A 25,063-nucleotide genomic window follows, 5' to 3' on the forward strand; every position below is an offset into this window, starting at 1 on the left:
AAATGACCTGTGAAATGTCCAATGAAGCATTAGCATATTCAAGCTGTCCACCTTATTCATGAGTGGGAGGCACAGCCACACCCCCAGTGCATGACTGACAGCCTGTATGATGATGTGAGGCTGTATAATGATGTGCTTCCTGGTGCTGGTGGCCACACCCCCTGCAGCCTGTGTGTGTGTTTAGGAGAGATACAGCAGCTCCAGGCTGCAGCCATGTTATAGCAGAACATGTCAGATTCATGTGTAGCTGATGTCTGTGTCTCTCACCTGTATATTAGGAGGCTGCAGCATGTCAGCAGATGCAGCACACACACTAGCCATGCTTTACTATACATTACACACAGACATGAGCAGGAGAGGGGAGGGGTAACAGGGGTGACATCACTGCCTCTGACCATGTGACCAGCCTCATTTACATGATAAAAAATATGTGATTTTACAATGCATAATGTATGAAATAACTAGATAAAGGCTGGGATGGGATCCTTGTGAGCTGCTCCAACAGGTAGTAGTGACAGGATAAGTGACACAGACCTGATGACAGGTGTCCTTTAAAGCCTTTGAAGGCCTGGTCATGAAGGGGTTAAAATCCATCTCTTGAGGAAGACCTACCAGAATCCCTAAGCACATGTTACTTTCACTCTCATCATAATAACCTCCACTGTTTACTCCTTCCCTCTATGTTATCCCTCAGCACTTGATACCACTTCACAGGTTACCCTTCTGGCCCATGCACCATGGATTCTATACATCAGTGATGGCGAACCTATGGCACGCGTGCCAGAGAGGGCACGCAGAGCCCTCTCTGCAGGCACGCGTACCATCTCCCCAGTCTCATGAAAGTGGGCCCGACACGCTGCGATACCTGCGCAGCCCGGCGATACCTGCGCGCTCTGATGCCTGCGCGGCCCGGCACTCCACTGTCTGCGCGGCCCCGGCGCTCCGATTCATGCGCGGCCCCGGCATTCCGCTTCCTGCTTGTTAGCGGCGCGCCGACGTCTGCGCGGCCCCGGCGTCCCGCTGCCTGCGGGGTCGCAGGGTCCCGGCGCCCGATGCCTGCTGCCTGGCTCCTGTGCTCCGGCGGTGACGTCACCGCATCCTCGCATGCACTTGAGATGGCGCGTTTCGGCTGCTGCACCTGGTAAGCCCCTCTGTGTGTGTCTGTCTATACTGGGGTGGTGGGGGGGGGAGACCCTATTTCTATCCTGGGGTGGGGGATGAGGCCCTATTTCTATCCTTGTGTGGGGGATGAGGCCCTATTTCTATCCTTGTGTGGGGGATGAGGCCCTATTTCTATCCTGGAGTGGGGGATGAGGCCCTATTTCTATCCTGGGGTGGGGGATGAGGCCCTTTGTCTATACTGAGGTGGGGGGCCCTGTCTCTATAGTGGGGTGGGGGATGAGGCCCTGTCTCTATACTGGCTACTGGAGGGACTGGGTATTACCTCTAAACTCACAATGCTGCAGCATTTCTCCTGTGTTGTGTAAGATATTTTCAGAGAAAATAAAACTTTTACTTAAAGAGCAACAGCCGCAGTACACAGCCATACACGGAGCTACAGCCGCAGTACACAGCCATACACGGAGCTACAGCCGCAGTACACAGCCATACACGGAGCTACAGCCGCAGTACACAGCCATACACGGAGCTACAGCCGCAGTACACAGCCATACACGGAGCTACAGCCGCAGTACACAGCCATACACGGAGCTACAGCCGCAGTACACAGCCATACACGGAGCTACAGCCGCAGTACACAGCCATACACGGAGCTACAGCCGCAGTACACAGCCATACACGGAGCTACAGCCGCAGTACACAGCCATACACGGAGCTACAGCCGCAGTACACAGCCATACACGGAGCTACAGCCGCAGTACACAGTCATACACGGAGCTACAGCCACAGTACACAGCCATACACGGAGCTACAGCCGCAGTACACAGCCATACATGGAGCTACAGCCACAGTACACAGCCATACATGGAGATACAGCCGCAGTACACAGCCATACATGGAGCTACAGCAGCAGTACACAGCCATACACGGAGCTACAGCCACAGTACACAGCCATACATGGAGCTACAGCCACAGTACACAGCCAAACATGGAGCTACAGCCGCAGTACACAGCCATACATGGAGCTACAGCCACAGTACACAGCCATACATGGAGCTACAGCCACAGTACACAGCCATACACGGAGCTACAGCCGCAGTACACAGCCAAACATGGAGCTACAGCCACAGTACACAGCCATACACGGAGCTACAGCCACAGTACACAGTCATACATGGAGCTACAGCCGCAGTACACAGCCATCCATGGAGCTACAGCCGCAGTACACAGCCATACATGGAGCTACAGCCACAGTACACAGCCATACATGGCGATACAGCCGCAGTACACAGCCATACACGGAGCTACAGCCGCAGGCAGTAATACAGTATTCATCACTATATTAGCTTCTAGTATAGTGTTATTATTGGTAATGTTGGCCTTTCTATAGTGGTCTTTATAACCAGAATTATGCTATTTATGTGGTTGTAATGGTGGCCTCATGATGTCAAAGTGTTATTTGTCTCTTGTATAGTGGTATTGTGGCGCTTTTGGGCTAAATTGCTGTGTTGGCACCTTGCGATAGAAACGTCGGCTTTGGTTTGCAGTTTGGGCACTCGGTCTCTTAAAGGTTCGCCATCACTGCTATACATATACTATGCTGGGGATCAATATTAGAGAAGTCACAATTTCCTAAATATCAAGGTCACTGTGTGGTTCTAAGTGATTATATTTTATGATTAGTAAACTAGCAAGTTATTTGGTGCCTGGTGCTAATTTCCTTATTTATCTGACAAACCCTATATTTTCCAGTTTTCACTCACTTTGCAAAAATGTTGGGCCGTTCCAGCAGGTTGTATGCATAAAGGCCATAGTGGTGACTCCATCAGCCCTAGCAAGCCAAGTCGCTTGTTCCAAGTCTGTGATTTCTAAAATACTGCATCTTTAAACATCACAAACTCATTCAAGTCCCCTAAGAAGGTTGGTTGACCTCAAAATACAAATGCAAGAGAGGCCAATTGAACGCTAGTTCAGTGCTGAACAGGGTAAACATCTGTCTCATCATAGTGTCTTCACGTTTAAGAGCATTTGGACTGAAAGCCCACTGTACAGTGACCAAATCTCTCAGCAGAAAGAATCAAAAGACTAGGCTCCCCTTACCTGAGGAGCATGTTGTGCAGACAGAGGAATGTTCTCCACAGTTCATTTTAGCGATGAAAGCAAGTTCAATTTATTTGGATCTGATGGGAAACATTGGGGCTTATTTACTAAGGGGATTTGCTGTGACAGCTATTTAGAAGGGGATTGTGTCGCATGCGATCAGATTGTGGCGCAGCAGCACTGGCTTTCATGTGAAAGAAATCGGGGGGTGGGCTGATCCGAACTGATCACAGGATTTAGTATTCAAATTGTGTCGCAACCAATGCACTTACATACACCGAGAAGAAGATGGTGAACTCCGGCGGACCCGAGCGGGAAGCGACAGATTCAGGAAATTGGGGGCACAATCTTTGTGAATCGCGCCGGAGTGCATGATCGTCGGACAGTCCGTATTTCGAAAACTCCTGGGGCCGGGTAAGTAAATGTGCCCCATTATGTTCATCAACAAACTGGGGAAACATTGAAAGAAGTCAGTGAAAGGTGATGGAGGAAGTGTTATGGTTTGGGGAATGTTTATTTGCAGCAGGAGTCAGACTTCTCATATAGCTACATGGTATCAGAACCTTCTTCTACAACATGTGGTTCCTTCCTTTTGTTCCTCACTTAATCAGCCAGCAATTTTCATGCAGGACAACGCCGTTCTGTAATTATAATCGCCACATTTTTGGAAAATAAAAGTTTTATGTTGATACTGGTAATTTTGTAAAACACTGTTCTAGTGGCGTACTTCTTGCAAAAATCCATCAAATGTTCATCAATGGAGAGAATAAAGTGATCACACATTGTTCTCTATTTCTGATCTCCAGTGCACATAGTGGCTGGTAACTGGTTCATGCAGCATTGTTCATTTATCTATTCTCACACCTTATAATGGATGACTGGACAAGCACTGACATCTCCTGTGTCCCCCTTTCTCATCATAGATTGTAAGTCTCACTCCTATGGTTTTTATATGACCATGTTATTATTACTCTATCACAAATAAAGGTTTATTCATCCCAGCAAACACTTTAGCTGCTATGATTTGCTTGGTATACGGACTGTGGTTTGGATTCTGGTTACAGTATTTTCTGATTTATGATTTGGTGTGTTCATATTCTCCTGGTTTTGACCTTAACTTGTTTACTTTTCATTTTTGGTCCTCTGGATTGCCATGTGTTGTCAAGCACTGAAACCAAGTTGTTTTACACAAGTCCATCCTACCTTGCTGCAGGTTCTGGTGGAAAGCTTAGTGTGCCCTTAGAATTGGATTACAAAGATACTACTGTGTTTCTCAGAAAATAAGATCTATTCGAAAATAAGCTTTAACATGCTTTTTCCAGGGCTTGTGGAGTGGGTGAGGAGAGCAACCTTTATTGGACCAAAGATTCAAATTGTCATGCCGCTTAACTTTAAGGGGGTGCATGAATAACCGGCATCCTAGATGAACAAACAATCGCAGTATAACATAAAATACCACAACAGAAATTTTAAGTACCAAAGTACAGCAATAAATACCACCCCAACCAACCAAATACTACATTGAGAGCAAACAATAGAGATCCAATGAACAGACCAATTAATACTCTCCTTTCCTGGCTTTTCTTCTGCTAACGTTTTCTTTCCTCCATGCGCCGCCCTGGTTGTACGCATTGGCGCCAGGACCCAGAGCCAGAAACAGGAGAGGAACCGGGAGCAGTGCAATACAACTGATGAGTACTCATCACTTCTGTTTCCTCTCCTGCTCTGGGTTATGATCTTGGCCCATACAAGACGTCAGCACAGAGTGGAGTGGCAGGAGAGGACTTTGTAGCGGTGAGGACATCTCTTTCGTTGGTTTGTTCGCTGTTTTTCGGATTTGCGCTGCTCTGACAGGAATTTAATAGGGGTTCGCTCTGGGATTGTGTAGCACGCAATCGGATTTTGTCGCAACTGTGATGGCTTTCATGTGACAGAAATCGGAGGTGTGCCGTCGGAAGATCTGACTGATTCGGACTAAGCGCGGGATTTACCTTTCAAATTGTATAGCAAGCCCAAGCACTTACATACACCGGTAAGAAGAAGGTGAACTGCAGCGGACCTGAGTGGGGGAGCGACACATGCGGGATATATGGTGCACAATCTTAGTGAATCGCGGCACAGTGAATGATCGTCGGACAATGCACTTTGTGTGAACTCCTTGGACCGGGTAAGTAAATGTGCACCAATGAGTGAAATTGAGGAGTTGGAAGTTTGGCTTACCAACGACACAGCCCCAGATTTCTCAGCCTTTTCAAAATAGAGTTGAAACACAAGCCTTACTACAAATATAAGTCCTATTTAATAAAAGCTATATTTTCTGAACCGTGGCACCTAGAAACACAGTTCTGATGTCATTTTAAAAGAAGATAATCCCCCTTTAATATCACACATTTAGGTGATATGGGCAGGACATGTAATCCTTTATCAGCAGACATTGTGAGTGAGGGTGGTAAAATTCTGGTGAGATGTCTTCTTTAAAGAGAACCTGTCAGGCAAGATAACCCCCCTAAACTAAATAGATTTTCATAAACTGCCATTAGAAAGTATTGCCCCTATCCTCTACATGCCTGTAAACTTAAGCAATGAGGTTCTAAAGCTGTATGCAAATGACCAGTGAGATGTCCAATGGGTCATTAGCATATTCAAGCGGTCCAGCTTATTCATGAGTGGAAGGCACAGCCACACCCCCCAGTGCTTGACTGACAGTCTGTATAGTGATACGAGGCTGTATAATGATGTGCTTCCTGGTGCTGGCGCCCCCTGCAGCCTGTGTGTGCATGTGTGTGTGTATAGGAGAGATACAACAGCTCCAGGATGCAGCCATGTTATAGCAGAACATGTCAGATACTTGTGTAGCTGATGTCTGTGTCTCACACATGTGTATTAGGAGGATGCAGCATGTCAGCAGATGCAGCACAGACACCAGCAATGCTTTACTATACATTACACACAGACATGAGCAGGGGGAGGAGAGGGGAGGGGTAACAGGGGTGACATCACTGCCTCTGACCATGTGACCAGCCTCATTTACATGATAAAAAATATGTGATTTTACAATGAATAATGTATGAAATAACTAGATAAAGGCTGGGATGGGATCCTTGTGAGCTGCTCCAACAGGTAGTAGTGACAGGACTAGTGACACAGACCTGATGACAGGTGATCTTTAAATGAAATCTACCACCAAAATCAAGTATTGTAAACATATTGGTGTGTGTCCCCTCTAGAAGGATCTGCTCTTCTTTTAGCTTCTTATGCTATCTTTTTACAAAATAAGGCTTTACAAATTATGTACTCCATAGCCGTTAATTGATCCTGGAGCCCCTCAGTTGCATAATTTTTGAAGCCTTTATTGGTAAAACAAGGGCATAAGAAGCTAAAAGAAAAGCGGATCCTGCCCGAGGTAGCACACACCAGCACATAAGTGCTTGGTTTACAATCCTTCATCCTGATTTCCTTTAAGGACATACGACTTACAGACCACACCTAGTTACAGTCGGACATCTCTTCCCACTGTAACCTCTTGTGAAGCTAACATACAAATTCAACAAACTTAAAGAACCTATCTTGTATGTGACCTGCGGACTGTCTACAAGAATTCCATTTATGAATACAACTTATTAAGATGGGTATATGAGCAATAACTGGTGTAACAAAACTAGTCTGAAATTTTCAAGATATCCAGAATCAAATGTTTGATTCTAACAAAGGACATCATAGTGTAGTAACACACCCATGGCAATCTGCCATTACTTTCCATATGTCTCCACATGTCTCATTTTACTATGACGGTGATTCATGGATGGTTCCACATATCAATATATGTGTGAAAGCAACTGTTATAAGGAATAAAAATCCATTAGCAAAGATTACTGAATCGGCAAAGGAATGTTATAGTGGAAGCCTTACACAACAAGATTTAGCATGCAAACTGATGTCATCTGTGGGACTAGCACCGTCTTCAAGACTATAGGGCCTTATACATTACAAGAAAGAAAATACATATTTTAGTCCATTCCCATCACATGTGGGTTAAGGTATGATTTTTTTTTCCCTCTATGCTGACTTGATAATTTGGGGGGAAAGCAAATATATATTCCAGCAGATTAGTTGATGACATCCAGACACCGGTGGAAGCTTCATGCAAGTACTCCCTGTCTTCCGGCCAAACTAAAGCACCAACAATGTACCAGTTGTAAAAGTATCGGTGCTGCAGTCCGGCTGGCATCATGTTCATATCAGTCAAGCACGTTAATGAAAAGGAGGACATTGGTGCTGTGCCATTTCTGTGAGGTACAGAGGAAAACTTATTGCGGCACATTAACTAAGGACCTTTCGTCAGTTTTCTGCCGGACTCTCTTTTATATGCAAACTGCTTGCACATGAGTTTAAGAAGTGCCCATATGTTGCGCATGCGACCCTCTTGTGGCGCTGCTGTACTATTCTTCACACTACACAAAGTTTGTCACTGAAATGGGCGTTCCATTGCACAGTTGGACCATGCGCCACATGTAACATACCATACAAAAGTCCGACAAAAATGTGTTGCACGCCCTATGTTAAAGGTGCACCCAAAAAAAGTTGATAGACTGTCGGAGCAGTGCAGGGGGTATCAGGTTCATTAAGAACGGGCACTACAAATCATGAATTTGATGCCTTCTGCACACTACACAGGATAACTGCACACAGTGCAGTTCACACTCTATGTAGTAAATGTGCTCCCTTGGGGGTCATTTATCTTTATTTTTCTTCTTGTTGTTTCTTCTTTGAAACTTTTTTTTTTTGGCGCATTACAATTTTTTCGCCTTTTTGGGTTATTTTGAAATGTCCGGCAGACACTTGTTTTTCGTCAGTAAGACACATTCATCCTCTATTCCAGATGTACGAAATGTCGCAAACAACATTTATTATTTCAAATTGTCTAAAATATGCAACATTTTTGGCGCAAAAAACTACAGACAAAACCATACTTAAGGAAAACTTGGAAAATGGAAAGAAATGACTTGAGACATTTATGCAACATTTCTGAGACTTTTGTAACAAATATCTCAAAAGAGATCTAATAAAAAACCCATTTTAACAAAAGGAAAAAAGAGAAATTGTTAAATTACCAAAAGTAGCAGACGGAAAAAGACAGGCAAAAAGTAGCCAAAACAAATAAGAGATAAGATAAATGACCCCCATTATGTTCATCTTTATTTTTTGCATATGTTTTGTGTATGGTGTTTCTTCTTGTTTTCTTTGTGTTAGCTTAAAATGGTAGTACATATAAAAGGAGGTCATTGTACGGTCTATGGTTCTATTTGCCTAGAAGTTACAACAAGAATTCTTGAGGGGGGTTTTGGCATTCATCATCTAACCAAAATGAATCTGGATGATAATGAATTTTGATATATTGTCTCTGAAAACGTACTTGTTAACACCACAACTAAAGCAGTTCTGAAACTAAGCTTCATATTTAAAGGGCCTGAGCCCATGGACAATTATGGAATACAATGAATACAACAACATGTAATGATTTTGTAAAGTGTCACAAAATACGGTGTTGCTAAGTGAATAAAGATGATGATAACATGCCCTACGGTGTGGACAACATGTCAAAACCACTTTTGAAACAGTGGCCATTCACATAAATGTGCTGTCTGCATATTAAATAGCAGAATTGGGCTGTATAGCTGCTTTACGCTCAAAGGACAACTTTTAGAGAACAAAGGACTCTATTGACTCAAGATTCCCTTATAAGGTGTATAAAATTGTGTTTTCTGTCCACCCTGAACCATTAATATGTGAGTGGCTATTCTAACATTTGTAACGCAATGGTATAATTTTAGAACAGGATGGCATAAAGATCAGACTCAAGTAAACAAAAGTGTCTACTTGCACTACCTTGTGCCAAATGGGCATCCTCCAAGGTTCTGTTGTCAGAAGAAGCTCAGGAACATTTTGGAATTAATATGTTTTTCCAATTCAGGGTTACAATTCACTCTCACTAAGACAATATCCACACAAAGATCATGAATATTATTTCATGGATGAGAGATTCAAACACATTTTCAGATTTTATTCACTCAATATGGAAAAAACAGACCACACACAGAGGTCGATTCCAGGCCATGAAAAACATGGCCATGAATTGACCCACTTGTGAGAATATATATTAAAGAATTATGGATTTTATTTAGTGAAATACCTAGAATAAATTTATATAATAAAAAACTGTGCTTAAATATTATCCCCACTCTTTATTTTATTGTGTAGCGGCAGAAGACAATAGTAAAACAATTTCCAAATAAAAAATACCGGGCATCCATGAAATGGTTCTGTGTATACTGATGTATCATAAGATGTTATTTAAAGGACATCTACCACCACATTTAAAGGGGTTCGCTGCCTCCAAATGCATGCTCGTTACCTTAGGGGTTAATTGGGAGTCCTCCTGGCACTTTCCCACACGTCTGCATCCCCGAAATATCCACTGTATAACTTTATGGAAATGAACCAAAGGCGCTCACCACTCCGCAAGCCGAGCGCCTCCTGGCTCCGTAAGAAGATAATTTATGCACGCCCCCTCATTGATATTCCCCCAGGAAGGCCGGCAGCAAGCGCTGCAAGTCAGCCAGTGACGACACCCAGCTGTCCGCTAACCTTGTGCATGAGCTACCTTCAGAGGTACCTCAGAGGTCCTTCTTCATCTCTGGCGCGTGGACGAAGTCGTGCATGTATCTCTTGCGCAGCCACAATTCTCTCCGACTGGCTGTGCAAGAGAGGTAGCTCACGTGCGGAGTTACTGTCTAGTGATGTCACTGGCTGTCTGCAGCCCTTGTGGCTGGCCTTCCTGGGGGGAATAGGGGGGGGGTGCATAAATTATCTTCCAACAGAGCCATGAATACAAAAATTAATGGAATGTGGGAAATTGCTGATGCTTGCTCAACCTGCCGCTCTCAGCATTAGTGAGAAAGAGAGTAAAGATTTCTGAGGGTCCATTCTCATGGTTGGGAGGGGTCCCAGCAGACAAACCCTCAATAATCAGCTTATTATCCCCTATACCATCGGCACTCGCAAATTTAAAGGGCCAGCGCGCCGCTGATCGCCGCTGCCCACTTCCCGGGTTCCTATAAAGACCAATGGCTCCCAGCATTCCCCGCCGGATCTTAGTGCTTCATGCCTATGAGGACGCTTTCCACAGTGTTTCCTTCCCAAGTGTTGACCTCCCATTGTGACCCTGGACCTGTTCCTGCCAGCCCTGAACTCTAGCTCCATCCCTGACCTTGCATCACTGCCGCCTTCCAAGAACCACCTGTCTGTTCTTGACCACGAGACTACCTAACATTCCTGTACCTCGACTTTGGCTGCCACCATGGACAAGTCGCGCCTGTGGAACGACCTGGTGGTACCACGCTGCAGCAAGACCATCCTGCTTTGCGGTGGGCCCCAGTGAAGACCGGATGGAATCTGCGGTGGTCCAGGGGGTTCACTACTCCAAATCCTGACACCCACCACATGCCTACCAGGAGATAGGTAGTCACAGCACGTACTTCCAGTAGATAGGTAGCCACAGAATATACTCCCAGTAGATAGGTAGCAATAAGCACATACTCCCAGTAAATAGGTAGCCCCAGCACATGCTTCCCAGTATATAGGTAGCCACAGTACATGCTTTCCAGGAGAAAGGTAGTCATAGCACATACTCCCAGTAGATGGCTAGCCACAGCACATACTCCCAGTAGATAGGTAGCCAAAGCACATGTCCCCGAGTACATAGGTAGCCACAGCACATACACCCAGTATATAGGTAGCCACAGCACATGCCCCCAAGTAGATATGTAGCCACAGTACATACTCCCAGTAGATAGGTAGCCACAGCACCCCCCCCCATGTAGATAGGTAGCCAAAGCAAAAAAAAAAAAAAAAAAATTACCAGCGCTCCCTCTAGCCAGCTCCTCATCACTCCCACGCTCTTCTCTTTGACCCAGGCTTAGACGATGGCGCCTGGGTCGTACAAAGAGCATAGGCAGTGGTAACATCGCTGCCTGTGTCCAGTGATCAGTCACACAGCAGCCATCACTATTTATTAAAGATCTGTCTGAGAGCCAGATGCAGCCAACAAAAGAGCCATATCTGGCTCCCGAGCCATAGGTTCCCTACCCCTGCCCTATCCTGTGAATAGGGAATATCTTAAATGGTTTGTACAAACATTCAAGATTTTATTCCAAAAGTACATTAGAAAATGGCAAAGGTAAACCAACCAGTGACTAAGATGTTCAATACTACATGTATTCCATTGGAAGAATCTACTGTTGGTTTCTATAGATACTACCATGACTACTAAGGATGACTGACCAGTAGGCTACCATGCTATCCATGTAATGAAATGATCAATATATCACGGTATCATTTGTTAGCATGGCCTCACTGAGATGATGAGCATAATGTATATCTATCCTAGACCGTTCTATTCATGACATCTTTTGTGTCTAACTATTTAAAAGTCAAAGTATTTATTGGCTTTTCAGCTGCTTTCACTAAAAATGCATTTCCAGGCCTGTAACTAGCCACTGACTGTGTTTACAGTCAAAGATGTTCAATCATTTCTTCAATGGAGGCAAGAAAATCCCTGATTATAAAGAAAAAGCTGACGTGATATGGTAAATAAACTGCTCAAAAGACTTCTATTAAGATCACAAAAGGCTGAGTGGAGTCCTCGGGTGACTGCTGGAATTTCTTCTTCACACACAGTCAAGTGTATTCATGGGTATACAATATTATTGTTCCTGGTTCATTCCAAGCCCTCGGACAAGGAATGAATCCTTGGAAGAATGACACATTAAGTAAAAGCCAGAAAATTCACATCTGAAATAAATGAAGATCAAACTGCAAGAAGTCGAGATACAGAGACGTTTAGCTCTGCAATACAACTGGGATGGTGTGCTGTGCATAGTTAAAGTCTCACGTCACAGAAAACACCAGACTTCCTTGGTGACTGTAACCTGGTAATCTTTGAAGACTTGTGTCAGCAAAGTATAGCCCTGATACTCCTAATATATTCTCCTGCCTGCTTCCAGCCTTAAAATCCTCTATAGAATCTCACATGTTCTGCAAGCACAAAGAAACAGGCATGACAAAGAACACTACATCATGAATATTGCCTTCATGAGTACATACATGGGTACAGCGTTTATACATTGGAAGAATAGGAAAGACCTTTATGCTTTTTATTCTTCTGGAAGAAATGATGTATAGAAAAATATTCTATGTTCAGGACCAAATGGGTTAACTTGAGGGGGCCCCTGCAAATTTTCCCCACGTGAGGTCTGAGTCTCTATAAAACGCCAGGCGGAAGGAAGGCGTCTTTACGATGGTGCTTTGAGGCAGAGAGAGATGGGGTCAGAGGTCAGCAGGCCCCAAATAACTTCATACTGCTTTTATAAAACCCAACCCAGCGCTATTATGGATGGGGTCACAACTCTAACAGAATGAGTGGGAGAGGGGTACCCAGAGAGGGGGGATGTACAGGCGCACAAGCTAAAACAGAGAAGGGTATAGAAAAAAAAGAGAGGAGAATCTATAAACTGGAATGCATGTATAGTAAAATATTATACAAGAGATAAAAAAGAGGAGTCTAGACATTGGGAATATAAACAGAGAAGAGAACGAAGAGTTCAAAGCTATAAAAGAGGGATCCAAGCATTGAAAGATCCCTTTACGATTATAGATACATGTAACTAAAGCCATGATATGCAAGAAACAACTAAATGATTGAGTCTTTTGTGCATCATTTACATACAGCAATGTTATATATCTTCTCTACAGAAATGGAAAGCTGCTGGTACAATATAACAGAATAGAAATTGTCAGCCTTAGGCCTCATTCACACGACTGTCAGGGGCGACTTATATATGCCCGCAAATTTGAGGCTGCATATATGTCCCCATAGACCGCAATGGCGGTGGAACACAAAGAAAAGGTCTTTCCCAGTGTTTGCGGCCTTGGGGCGCTATTTTCTATGGAGAGGGGAGGGTCACCCCTTCTCCTCTACATTGCGCATGTGTGTGTGAATGTACCCTTAGGCCTCATGCAGATGTCCAGATTTTTTGGCCGTTTGCTATCAGTAAATACGAAACATGGAACACTATCCATCTATGATGGAAAATAGAGCTTCCTAAATGAGTTCCGAATATATCCCTCCGCACCGTATGGTGTCTGTATATATACAGTTTGCAAATAAAAGAGTACATCCCATTCTTTTCCAGAAGTTCAAGGTGATTCAGCGCTCAATCAAAATCTTCAAACTGACCAATAAGTTAACAAACTTATGGAATTTATTGTAAACTTATTGGTCAGTCTGAAGATTTTGATCGAGCGCCGACTCACCCTGGACTTCTACCATAAAATTCTATGGAAGTGCAAAAAATACTGATCGTTTACGGCACACACAAGTTGTGAGCTGCATGTGATCCGTATTTACAAATGGTTCCCAGGGAGACCTCCAGGTCAGAGGGCATAGTTCGTAAGGGGTTTGCAGAGCATCAGAGCCTTAATTTTTGGGGATACAGATCAAATACAGTTGTATACAGGTGTATTACGGTCTGTATTTGCGGTCCTTAAAGGGCAAAGGGGAAAATCTGAAAGCGTGCATGTAACCTGGCCCTAAAGGAAGTCTACCATGATAAACCAGGGATACTTCCTGTGACTCTGGTAAAGCAAGCGCTAGGTGAGCCCCTCGGGCCATTAGCATAATTTAAAAAGTTAATTTTTTTTTAGAAGGAATGAGGCAATGGATAACAATTATAAGATAATTTCCACTGTCACAGTGCCTGGATCCATGAGAAAGTTCCCCTGGTTTATCATGATGGATTTTGATGGTAGATTTCCTATCAGGAGAAGGAAGTAGATAACAAAAAAAAAATCACATAAAGGTGTTATTTATTAAAATACACTATAAAACAGAAGTGTCAGGGGTCTCCGCAATATGCTACACCTTACGTTCAAACATGTAAGTAAAATAGTGGCCATGGAAGGACAGAGGGTCCCAGGTGACCATGTGATTGTCTGTTTTATTATTCATTCCATGCCTAGAAAAACAGTGAAATATTTAGTGGCTTTAGAAAAGACAGCCAGCAGAAAGAGACTGGGGAAATGAAAAAGACATGGGGACTTCTGAACTGCAGTCACCTACAGAAAAGAGGACACGCAGCTAGGATTGCCTTCATGTGCACAGGAGATACAACGAGCAGACTGCTCCTCCCCGTGTCACACTGTGCTGCCTGCTACTATATCAGTCTCTCCCCTATCCCTCTGTTCTCTTCTACAAATAACAAAAGCAGGATTTCTATGGATCATACTTGAAAGCTTTCAGGATACAGACATCTTATTTCTCTAAATATATACAGCCCTAGTACAATACCCGAGGCAAACAATCTTAGTGGCACGATGATAGCCCCTAGACTTTCGAAGAACTCTCTTCTCCTGGTGAAATACATTACATTTATTTTGGCTGATCCCCTTGTTTTTTAGTTGGATTAACTTATCCTCCTTTGTCTATAGGGTCCTCCAAGCTTCCCAAGATATTAGGTATTGAATAACTGATCATAATGCATTTCATCTTGCCCAATACTTTTGCTCTTAGAGGAGTCTAGAGAAATAAATATCGAAGGGACATAATGGGGCAGATTTACTTACCCGGTCCATTCGCGATCCAGCGGCGCGTTCTCTGCTCTGGATTCGGGTCCGGCCGGGATTTATTAAGGCAGTTCCTCCGACGTCCACCAGGTTGCGCTGCTGCGCTGAAGTTCCCCAGAACGCACTGGAATACACCGAGCCGGTCTGAGTGAAGGTAAGTGCAAGCTCCGCGACACATTTTTTTTTTAAATGTGGCGGTTTTTCCGAATCCGTCGGGTTTAGTTCGGCCACGCCCCAGATTTCCGTCACGTGCATGCCAGCGCCGATGCGCCACAATCGAATCGCGTGCACCAAAATCCCAGGGCAATTCAGGGGAAATCGGCGCAAATCGGAAATATTCGGTTAACGCGTCAGGAAAACGCGAATCGGGCCCTTAGTAAATGACCCCCATTGTGTACAGCAAGCCATAGAGGCTGAAAATTGTTTACATATCGTCCATCTTAAAAAAGGGTTGACAACCATTTCAGTACGAAGTCACTGGTGTTCAGGCTCAGGCAAACTGCTGATACTGAAGCCAAATAAAGAACCTTCCATGACTTAAAACCCACCTCAAAACAGTAATGTAATTTTTAGCTGGCGGATGGTTCCAATAACCTATGCTATGATGATTTTAAAAACGCCACATGCTACCTGGCTCCCTGCCGGCAGCATGTGGTGTGCGCCCCAGGGAAGGGGGGAGGGAGCCGCAACCTGCATGTGCACTTGTCCCCTCATGCATACTTTCTCTCCACCACACCATCCCCTGCCTGGAGGAGTGTGGAGGAGGAGAGGAGACTCAGGCACACTTAGGCTGCAGCTACCCCTCCCCGGGACTCACCACACACTGCTGGCAGAGAGCCAGGTAATGTAAAATAAACTATTATAAAGTACTCAAATAATACAGAATGCAGACAAAGGAATTTTTAAAATCAGAATAACAAAGGCTATTGGAACCCGATACCAGATAAAAAACCTGGTGCCAGGTCCACCTTGAGTATGCAAAATCTGAGCTGCTCTCAGAGTGGCTCTCTGTTTTAGCTTATAGAGGTAGGACCCTGCTCTCCTATATCATGTTCAGGAGCCTTAAAAATAGATGAGCACAGAATTGTACAACAACCTTAACCCCTTCACGACTGCCATATGGCTATGATTTGGCAAGCTCTGTGCAGCGCTACGTAATCTGTGTGTGCTATATAAATAAAGGAATTACTATTTATTATTATGCACATGCCCCACGCAGAAAGGATGTTTATAAACGTCATGACAGTGGCCAACATCAGACAGCTATATCTCCTGAACCCTGACATCTAGAAAAACAATTTTGGTGTCATATAAAAAAAGAGAATCTCCACTCTAAAATGATATCGTGTATGGATGCAAAATTTCCACCCTTAAAGATGCTGCCATCACAGAGTGCGGCTGGGTGTGCGCACAGAGGTTTTGCAGATCTGCAGCCGGCAGGAAGAAAGAAGAGGCGCTGAAGACTGATCTGTTGTGGACCTGCTGCGAATATGAAGATAGAAGTGGAGCTGCCCAGGTCCTCGTAATGGGGGCTGCCTGTATACTACAGGGGACTGGCAGGCTATACACTACATGGGGCTGGCAGGCTATACACTACAGGGGGCTGGCAGGCTATATACTACAGGGGGCTGGCAGGCTATAAACTAAAGGGGGCTGGCAGGCTATAAACTAAAGGGGGCTGGCTGGCAAGCTATATACTACAGGGGGCTGGCAAGCTATATACTACAGGGGGCTGGCAAGCCATATACTACTGGGGGCTGGCAGGCTATATACTGGGGAGACTGTGACCAATGCTTTTCCCATGCTCGGCTTATACCAGAGTCAATAGGTTTTTTCGATGTTTTTGTGTTAAAATTATGGGTCTCGGCTTATACTCGGGTCAGCTTATACTCAAGTATATACGGTATTTCATATTAAAGGAGAGACTCTCATGTGTGTGAAGTGTGTTTTTAGGTGTAGGAGGTTTCAGTAGATATAATCGTTTGAAGTGAGCCCCTGCGCAGTGTAACAGCCTGTGAACCTCTAGCATGTAGGGGTTCTAGTAGACCTTCAGGATAATTAGCATAATTAAAAAGAATGATTTTAGAAGGAAGGAGACCATGGAAAAACAATGTAAGATTACCACACTCATGGTGCCTGGATCTATGAGTAGGTGCCCCTAGTTTATCCTTTAAAGTAATTGACTCTGCGTACAAGTATCTTTGTTGGGTATTCAGACACTTCCATTCAATGGAAGGTTCTGCAGTAAAAAAAAAACATACCTGCCTGCTTTCTGGACATGTCTGTTTTAACAAATGCGTGCATTTTCCAGGATATTATTTTCTCAAAACTATGCGTTTTACACATATTTTAAGCATTTCATTGCGAAAGGTCTTTATTCTCCAGATATACCTCTAGAGCGGTGGTTTCCAACCTGTGGCTCTCCTGCCGATGACTGAAAACCTTGACAAGTGCAAACACAGTACTGCGAGAACCAGGTCTCTATATTTTTTTTACCAGTGGTGTGGGGGAGCTGTAACAACAAGAAAGCAGCTATCCTTTCCTCCGGGGCTTCAGTCAAGCACTATACCTCCCAACAGCACCTTTCTCACCGTCTCATATGTCCATAGTGCGCTCTTGTTGCAGGTTCTGTCTGCGGCTTGTGTAGCACCTCTGGTGCTGCCATACATAGCGTTCTTGAATAGTTCTTGGACTATTGGACTAAACGGACTGAAAACACATGCGTTTTTGCATATTTTATGTGTTTGGCTTGTAAACAAGAAAAACGCATGCATTTTCAGTCCGTTTAAAAACGGTCCAAGAACTGTCCATGAACGCACTGTGTGACAGCACCCTTAGGGTGCTTTAAGACAACCATGCGCTCACCCGTCCCCGTCCTCCTCCCGGCCCTGTGCTTGTCTGGGAGGAGGATGGGGAGGTTTGAGCGCTCTTCACTCCTCCTCCCTCTGTAGGCCATATACCATATACAATTGGTGCGGCCATATCACGGCCACTACTGTGGGCATGTGAATGAGCCCTTACGATGCTTTCAAACAAATGTATTCTACCCCTGAGACCAGTGCGTAGCATACTTTCAGCTGGAGAAGTGAGCACTCTTCACCCCACCCCTCTCCAGAGACGCCTTACATACAGAAAAAGATAGAGAGATATACAAACACCCATGGTGACGAGAGGTACAGCGCTGGAGTGGTGCACTGGAAACAGGCAAGCATAGCTGCTTTGTTGCCTTTTTGTAACATGTCGCTGGTAAAGAAATATTGAAGGCCGTAAAACCCCTTTATAAGATGCCCTGTCCTAATTAAAGAACTAATGGTAAGTATGATCATAAAAGCAAAATACATAACATATAGAATGGTATACAATGTTCTATACAATACAGAAAGTAATCTTTACTTCATCAAACAGCAGTGTGACATAGGTAAAAAGATCACTAGCTTTGTATTTAAAACCTTCCATTTTTAAAAGAAAGCATCGTCCTTTACACTGCCTTCCCAGAGATCACGCGCTTGCCTATGTTCCCCAAAAGTGGAGGCCAGAATCCTTTTTTTGACCAACGGTAAACCATACCGTACCGTGTCTTGTGTGGGGTCTGCTGAGCCAGGGATCTGTTTTGTCAGGTGATCAAAAGCAGCAGCAGAGCATAGAGGGAGGGCCAATCACCATTACCAGTGCCCAAATCACCCCATAGGTAAAGTCAGCATTGTGTAGGAAACCTTTTCAGGTATTTATTCTAGTGGTCATTACTGATGGTGCACTGATTTTCTTAGAAACCCAGTGCTGCAAGAACCTTATTTTCATACAGATAAACTGGAATATTCTCTAAATGACAACTGCTGTACTGCCATGGCAACCACTCAGAATCTCATTATTGTTCCCCCAGGTGCCACAGGAATGAATGAGGGATTTTTAAATGCCACAATCGCCAATGGCTGCATTATGTAGAGGTAAATCCTGCCTGCATTGGAATCATCTACTATCAGGGTAGTTGTGGCAGCACCCTGGTTGTAAGTAAGAGCCATAAGATGCAATAAAGGCGGTCCCCGACACCCGACTTACAGACAACCCATAGTTACAGACAGACCCCTCTGACCTCTGGTGAAGTCACTGGATGTTACTATAGTCCCAGGCTGCAATGACCAGCTGTAAGGTGTCTGTAATGAAGCTTTATTGATAATCTCTGGTCCCATTACAGCAAAAAATGTTTAAACTCCAATTGTCACTGGGGCCAAATTTTTTTTGTCTGGATCTACAATTATAAAATATACAGTTTCGACTTACATACAAATTCAACTTAAGAACAAATCTCCGGACCCTATCTTGTACGTAACCTGGGGACTGCCTGTATTTTTGAATCATGACACTACATTTAGATAATAAACAGATAGTAGATAGTAAACAGAAAAGTTTTATGGCATATCCAAAGGACCTACAACAAATCTCTGAAATAGGTTCTCCAACCTGGGTAGGTTGGAGAACCTATTTCAGAGATTTGTTGTAGGTCCTTTGGATATGCCATAAAACTTTTCTGTTTACTATCTATTATCTGTTTATTATCTAAATAAAGCAATTGTGTGCTAAACTGTCACATCCAGCTATAGTAGGAATGGGTAGGTAGATGTGCATGCAGAGGGCTCTTTATAGAAGGATGTTATCCAAGCAAGTGTGGGAGCCATGTGAACAGACATTTATAACACATCCTGTGGCTCTACTCCTTATGGAACGGTCTGGCTTTCCAGAGCACATCTGTGCACATACAGATGGATATATACTCACCTCATCTTTGATGGTTACATATTACTCTCCAGTGTCATGATAAGGTCCGGTAATTGTCAGGTCACCATGTATCACGGATGTTAAACACTGACATCATAATGTAAGAAGTGTCTGGCTTCATTCAGGGCTGCAGTATTCTGACGTGTTGCACACAGGTATTAAAATGGGATTTATTTATTCTCCACAGGTATATATGTATATATATATATGTTGCTTAGTTCTGCTTTTTAAGGGGTTGCCTGAGCCTTGTGTAACACATATTACCACAAAATGCCTATGTCTCTAAAGCAAGTAAAATACAATGCTTGCTGCAGCCACAATGTACTTTTCTGGGTTATAACCAGGATCAGACTCGCCTAAAGAGAGAATAGGGGAATCCCCTATACGATCCCCTGTACTACAACTAACCAGAAGTCCTCTAGTCAGTGTGGCACTGGAACACCGGGGAAACCCGATTGGACCCAGGCTATAACCCAATACTGGAACCAAGATGTTTAACAGAAGACACCCCAGTGTTGAAGCCACTTAGGGATTGCAGGGATAACTCCCGCAATAATTTTATGAATAGGACCCAAGAGACAAAGCGCTCAGCCATCAATCAAAACAGACGCATGGCATGATACACCCACTGAACAGCACCTCTACCTGCCTAAGCACCCATATATAACTGTAATGGCTATATTATTTAAAGAGGACCTGTCACTAATGCCTCCGCTCCCCGACCACACACTTTACCTTCTAGATGTCTTTATACATGTTCCACTGATGGATCTATATATAGGATTAGAGCCACCATTCTTCTAAAAAAGACTTATTGATGTCACATGTTTATTGATGTATAAAGACTGTCTTCATACCCCACCTCCTCCATGACAGTGCTAACACAGACCCTGAGAATGTTAACCTTTCAATGCAACCGTGGCGTTGGGGGCTCCGATCAACGATGTGACCCTAGGGCTGTCCATAGTAAATGCCTGTAAGGTTCTGTCTGTGACAGGACTTTACAGGTAGTGAGTCAGCCTATGCATCAGCACAGGCTAACAGTGCCAATACTCTGTAATACATCAGTATTGCAGGGTATTATAATAAACAAGCAATCAAACGTTAAAAAAATAAACATTTTTAACATTAATTAAAAAGCCCCAAAATCACCATACAAACTTCACACATAAGGTATCAATGTGACCGTAATAAGCATACAATAAAACAAAATTATTAAAGCCGCATGATGATCAGTGTAAATTTAAAAAAATATATAAAACCCACCAAAAATTAGGATTTGTAAAGAACATGTCCCGCAAAATACAAGCTCTCAACGAGGTATATAGACCACAAATAAAAATGGTTTCTTTTATTCAAAAATGATAGTTCCCCCCCACACACACATTAGGTTTTATTGTACAAAAGTAGTAAAACATAAGATAAAATATAAAAATTACGGTGAACACAAAAAAAAGTTTAAAAAATAGTATATATATTTTTTTTTCTACAACCCCCATCACACACACACCCCACACCCCCCACACACACACAGTGAATACAATTTAAGCAATAGGGAATAGCCACGCCAAAAAGGTTTCACTGAAAAATGCATCTCATCCTACAAAAAAATAAGTCCTCGCTTGGCAACATTAATGGAAAGACAAATTTTTTATACCTCACAAAAATGGGCCAATAAACCTACCAAAAACCGGCACCCACCTCCACAAACCACACACAGTACCTTTTAGATTTCTTTATACAAGTTGCACTGATGCCTCTATCCATGGGACTAGAGCAAGCACTCTTCTAAAAAATATAAGTGTAGGTGGGCACTAATAAGGAAGGTTCCGGATTTCTTAAATGAATTAATATTTATTTGTACATCCCAAAGACATACAGATATAAAAATCAGACCTACAGACGTCTGTGTTAAAAGTTGGTCTTTGTAACAAAAAAACAACTAGCTTGAAAAAATTAAAAATATAGCGCTTTAGAGACATGTCAAAAATTTGTTTTAAGTTAAAAAATGGAGAGGAAAAGGTGATATCTCTTTGAAGGGTTCAAAGTTCGGATGCCGTATGAGAGGTAGGTATCCGAGAGGTATTTTAAGTGGCTGGCAAGATATAGGGCCCTATATCTGCATTGTAAGGCTAAAAATCGGATCGGACCAGTATAAATGACAGGTAATCTTAAATGACTGTAGTCATACACTCACGGTTAGACGGTTCTAGCTTGTTTTCATATTAGACAAAGTTTCTTCGCAATGGAGAATAATGGAAGGCAGTGTGGGCTGAGTACACTTTGGCGTCTCCACTGCCGCGTGTTGTTGCGCAATGGCTCTCCAAGGTAGATATTCTGGCGCGAGTCCTGCGTCAAGCAGCAAAGCTTTTGTTTCGTCTTCTCCTTTTGCAGTCCCGGTCAATCGTTTTGCATCAGGTGATTGATAGCTGCACACAATGGGGTGCGTCCACCCCAAGCAATAGAGTTTACAACACAGGATATTCTCTTGTTGCGTTTTGAGTTCTTGGTGCTTTCTTGTGAGTGGTTGTTAGATGGGTCTCGATCCTATGATTAGCCACAGTTACAGCTACAAATCATAGGATCGAGACCCATCTAACAACCACTCACAAGAAAGCACCAAGAACTCAAAACGCAATACACTGGGGCTCCCCGCGGCACACAGGTTGAAAATCACTGCTTTATGCAATAGCTTTGACCTTTTCCCATTGGGTGTTTTAGGGATAAGGTGGTAGCACAAGGACGGCTAGATAAATTTGATAAGTGCCACTAAACCTCTCCTTTTATTCTTCTAAAAAAGACTTTAAATTGACGTCCTTTGTTCTGCTCATGGAGGAGGGGAGCTGCAGTATACAGTCAAGCTGCCCTGGCCTTCTCACTGAAGCTGACCAGGTGAACAGAATTCCTAAGGGAGAGGTGAGGAGGAAGGTTGATTCCTCCTCACATAGCCAGCATCCCTCTCAACCCCTGCCTTCCCGAGGGAGTGGCTAATGATGTAGCAGAACCAAGTCAGACAAATCCACTGCCTCTCTCACCTGCTCCTCACCCAATCTTCTTGAATTCTCTTCAGCCTCACAGAGGTTTTGCTCTCTCTGAAGGTTACACCAAGACATTGTGTAGCATTTCCTACCCGTAATAACAAACCTTGTAGGGGAAAGTAAAGTGGGCTGTATATGTCTGTAGTTAAAAATTGGTAGCCAGTCCCTATGTACTAGTTCCATACAACAACATGGTGATAGCAGTGGGACCTGTCAATCAAGAACAGGTAGGCAGGCAGTGCAGGGAAAGATGAATATGAAGGACTCACTTCTGCATATAAGTATACAAACTGATTTTTTAACATTCCAGCCATAGAAAGAATTTTTCACCATTTAATGTGATTAAAAGGTTGTACAGTTACCACTTGGTATCAATGAAAATATCATCTCATCCCAAAAAAAAGACACCTTACACAGCTCCTTAAAACAAAGTATGAAAAAGTTACGGGTGTCCCAATATGGGTGTGAGAGACTTTTTAATGCAAAGCTTTAGAATCTTTTTAAAGGTATTAATGGAAACTTCTATGATGGTACTGACCCAAAGAATAAAGGGGATGGGCCATCTGCACCGCAAAGTGAAAGTCGCAAAAAGAAAGTACAACATAAAATGGCGCAACTGTATCTTTCTTGCAAGTTCCACCACATTTTAATTCTCTTTTTCAACTTCCCAGTATAACACAGAATATTGAATAGCGCCAATAGAAAGAACAATTAGTTATGTAGATAAAAAGCCCTCATGTAGCTTTGAAAACAGAAAAGATATGGCTTTAGGAAGGAGAGGAGTGAAAAAAGTAAAACAAAAACCTGAAAAAAAATTGGCCTTCAGAGGGTTAAAGATGAGCAAAGTGCCTAGCACAGTTACAAAACATACAGTGATGTAGTCACAAGCCATAATCCCATAAAGGATTAAAAGTACATACATCACCCTACATTCACAGCATAACCCACCTTCCCCCGACCCTAGGCAGGGAGCCTCTCTCTTCTGCTGCCACTCAGTCCTAGGTGGGCCTCTTCTAGGTCAAAGAAGTTTCGGCTCCCGACTTCACCCTGACTTCATAAATCTGCATCCCACAGAATCTTGTCAGATCTGGAAAAAAAAATAGCATTTGGTTAAACCCCCAAGGACTGAGGCATAACACAGTAACAGAGAGCACAGTTGTGTCTATAATGTACACATGTGATGCTAGTGTGACCATGCCTCTACCTGCAATTCTCTTTGTGAGCATGTACAGTATAAAAGACCAAAAAAACACACCTTCCTTTATACAGACAAATGTAAAAGGATATAAAAAAAATATCAACATCCCACTTGGCAGAGCTCCCAGAATGTTACTGTAGCAACTATGGTTGGGATTTACCCTGATTTATAGGGAGTGTCAGGACAGTCTTATATATGTCACTCGACTGGACTATAAATTCTTAAGAGAGGATCAGACAATATAGAGGCTTCATACAATCTACAGTGATTTTCTGCGGACCATGGTAGGATCAGAATAGACAATGTTAGCTTAAACACGAACCCACTATAATATTAGCACAAGTCTGGGCTTTATATGGCCAAATATTCCTTCATACTTTCAATATCCTTATCACTTACAGGGCTGTAACAAAGAATCCATCAGGGAATACCAAGCTCCTTGTCATCCACAACCTCACCCCCTCCAATAGTCTAAGTCATGTCTCATGGCCGCCATCTTTCTGAGTTCAGCACAAAGAGCCACTCGGCAAACTCATGACGTTGAATAAACAGCAGCCTGAACGTATTAAGGCTACGGCGTAGTTATCATCACGGCTCAGGCATAATTCATAGTGACTCCCTAATGAATAATTACAATGGCACTCCGGCTGACCTGAAAATGAATTTCTACCTATGAAACCATATCATTGTATGTACAGCCTTCTGTGCCAATTATTATTTTGCAGTTGTCTTAGCAGTCTAAGCGTTAGAAAGTTTTTCTTATATAATATGTAAGTAGGAAGAGAGAGGTAGAGCAACAGAAACATACCTGGGGTAATAGTTACATGTGCTGCATGACCCCAAAGTGCACATTTTACTGTCCCTGCACTGCAGGCACAAGAAACCTGGTATAGGACCCTTCCTGTGCCATGCTCAGGGCTTGTTACCGAAAACTTCTCTCTACCTCCTGATCATATCACCTGAATAACTATGAACCCAGTTATATTGAATCTGCTCTCCTGGTCCTTGATACTGAGATGTGGACAGTTTAGGATGGTACATAATGTACAGTGATCTCCTGACTGTATATTATCAGGACAGGATCACACAGCGCTGGGTTACTATATAATGTACAGTGATCTCCTGACTGTATATTATCAGGACAGGATCACACAGT

At 43.3% G+C, this 25,063-nt stretch overlaps 1 protein-coding gene across 4 annotated transcripts in view; it reads right to left on the minus strand.

Annotated features, from left to right (window-relative positions):
* The window catches only part of THRA (thyroid hormone receptor alpha), a 236,801-nt gene that overhangs the window by 171,343 nt on the left and 40,395 nt on the right, over nt 1-25,063 (minus strand). For all 4 annotated transcript variants that reach the window (XM_072111459.1, XM_072111456.1, XM_072111457.1 and 1 more), the window contains one exon: nt 23,658-23,796. The gene's annotated coding sequence lies outside the window, so the exon portion shown is untranslated. The remainder of the gene's footprint in view (nt 1-23,657; nt 23,797-25,063) is intronic.

The sequence above is a fragment of the Engystomops pustulosus genome, chromosome 6 (assembly GCF_040894005.1).
Source record: "Engystomops pustulosus chromosome 6, aEngPut4.maternal, whole genome shotgun sequence".
Lineage (NCBI taxonomy): Eukaryota > Metazoa > Chordata > Amphibia > Anura > Leptodactylidae > Engystomops > Engystomops pustulosus.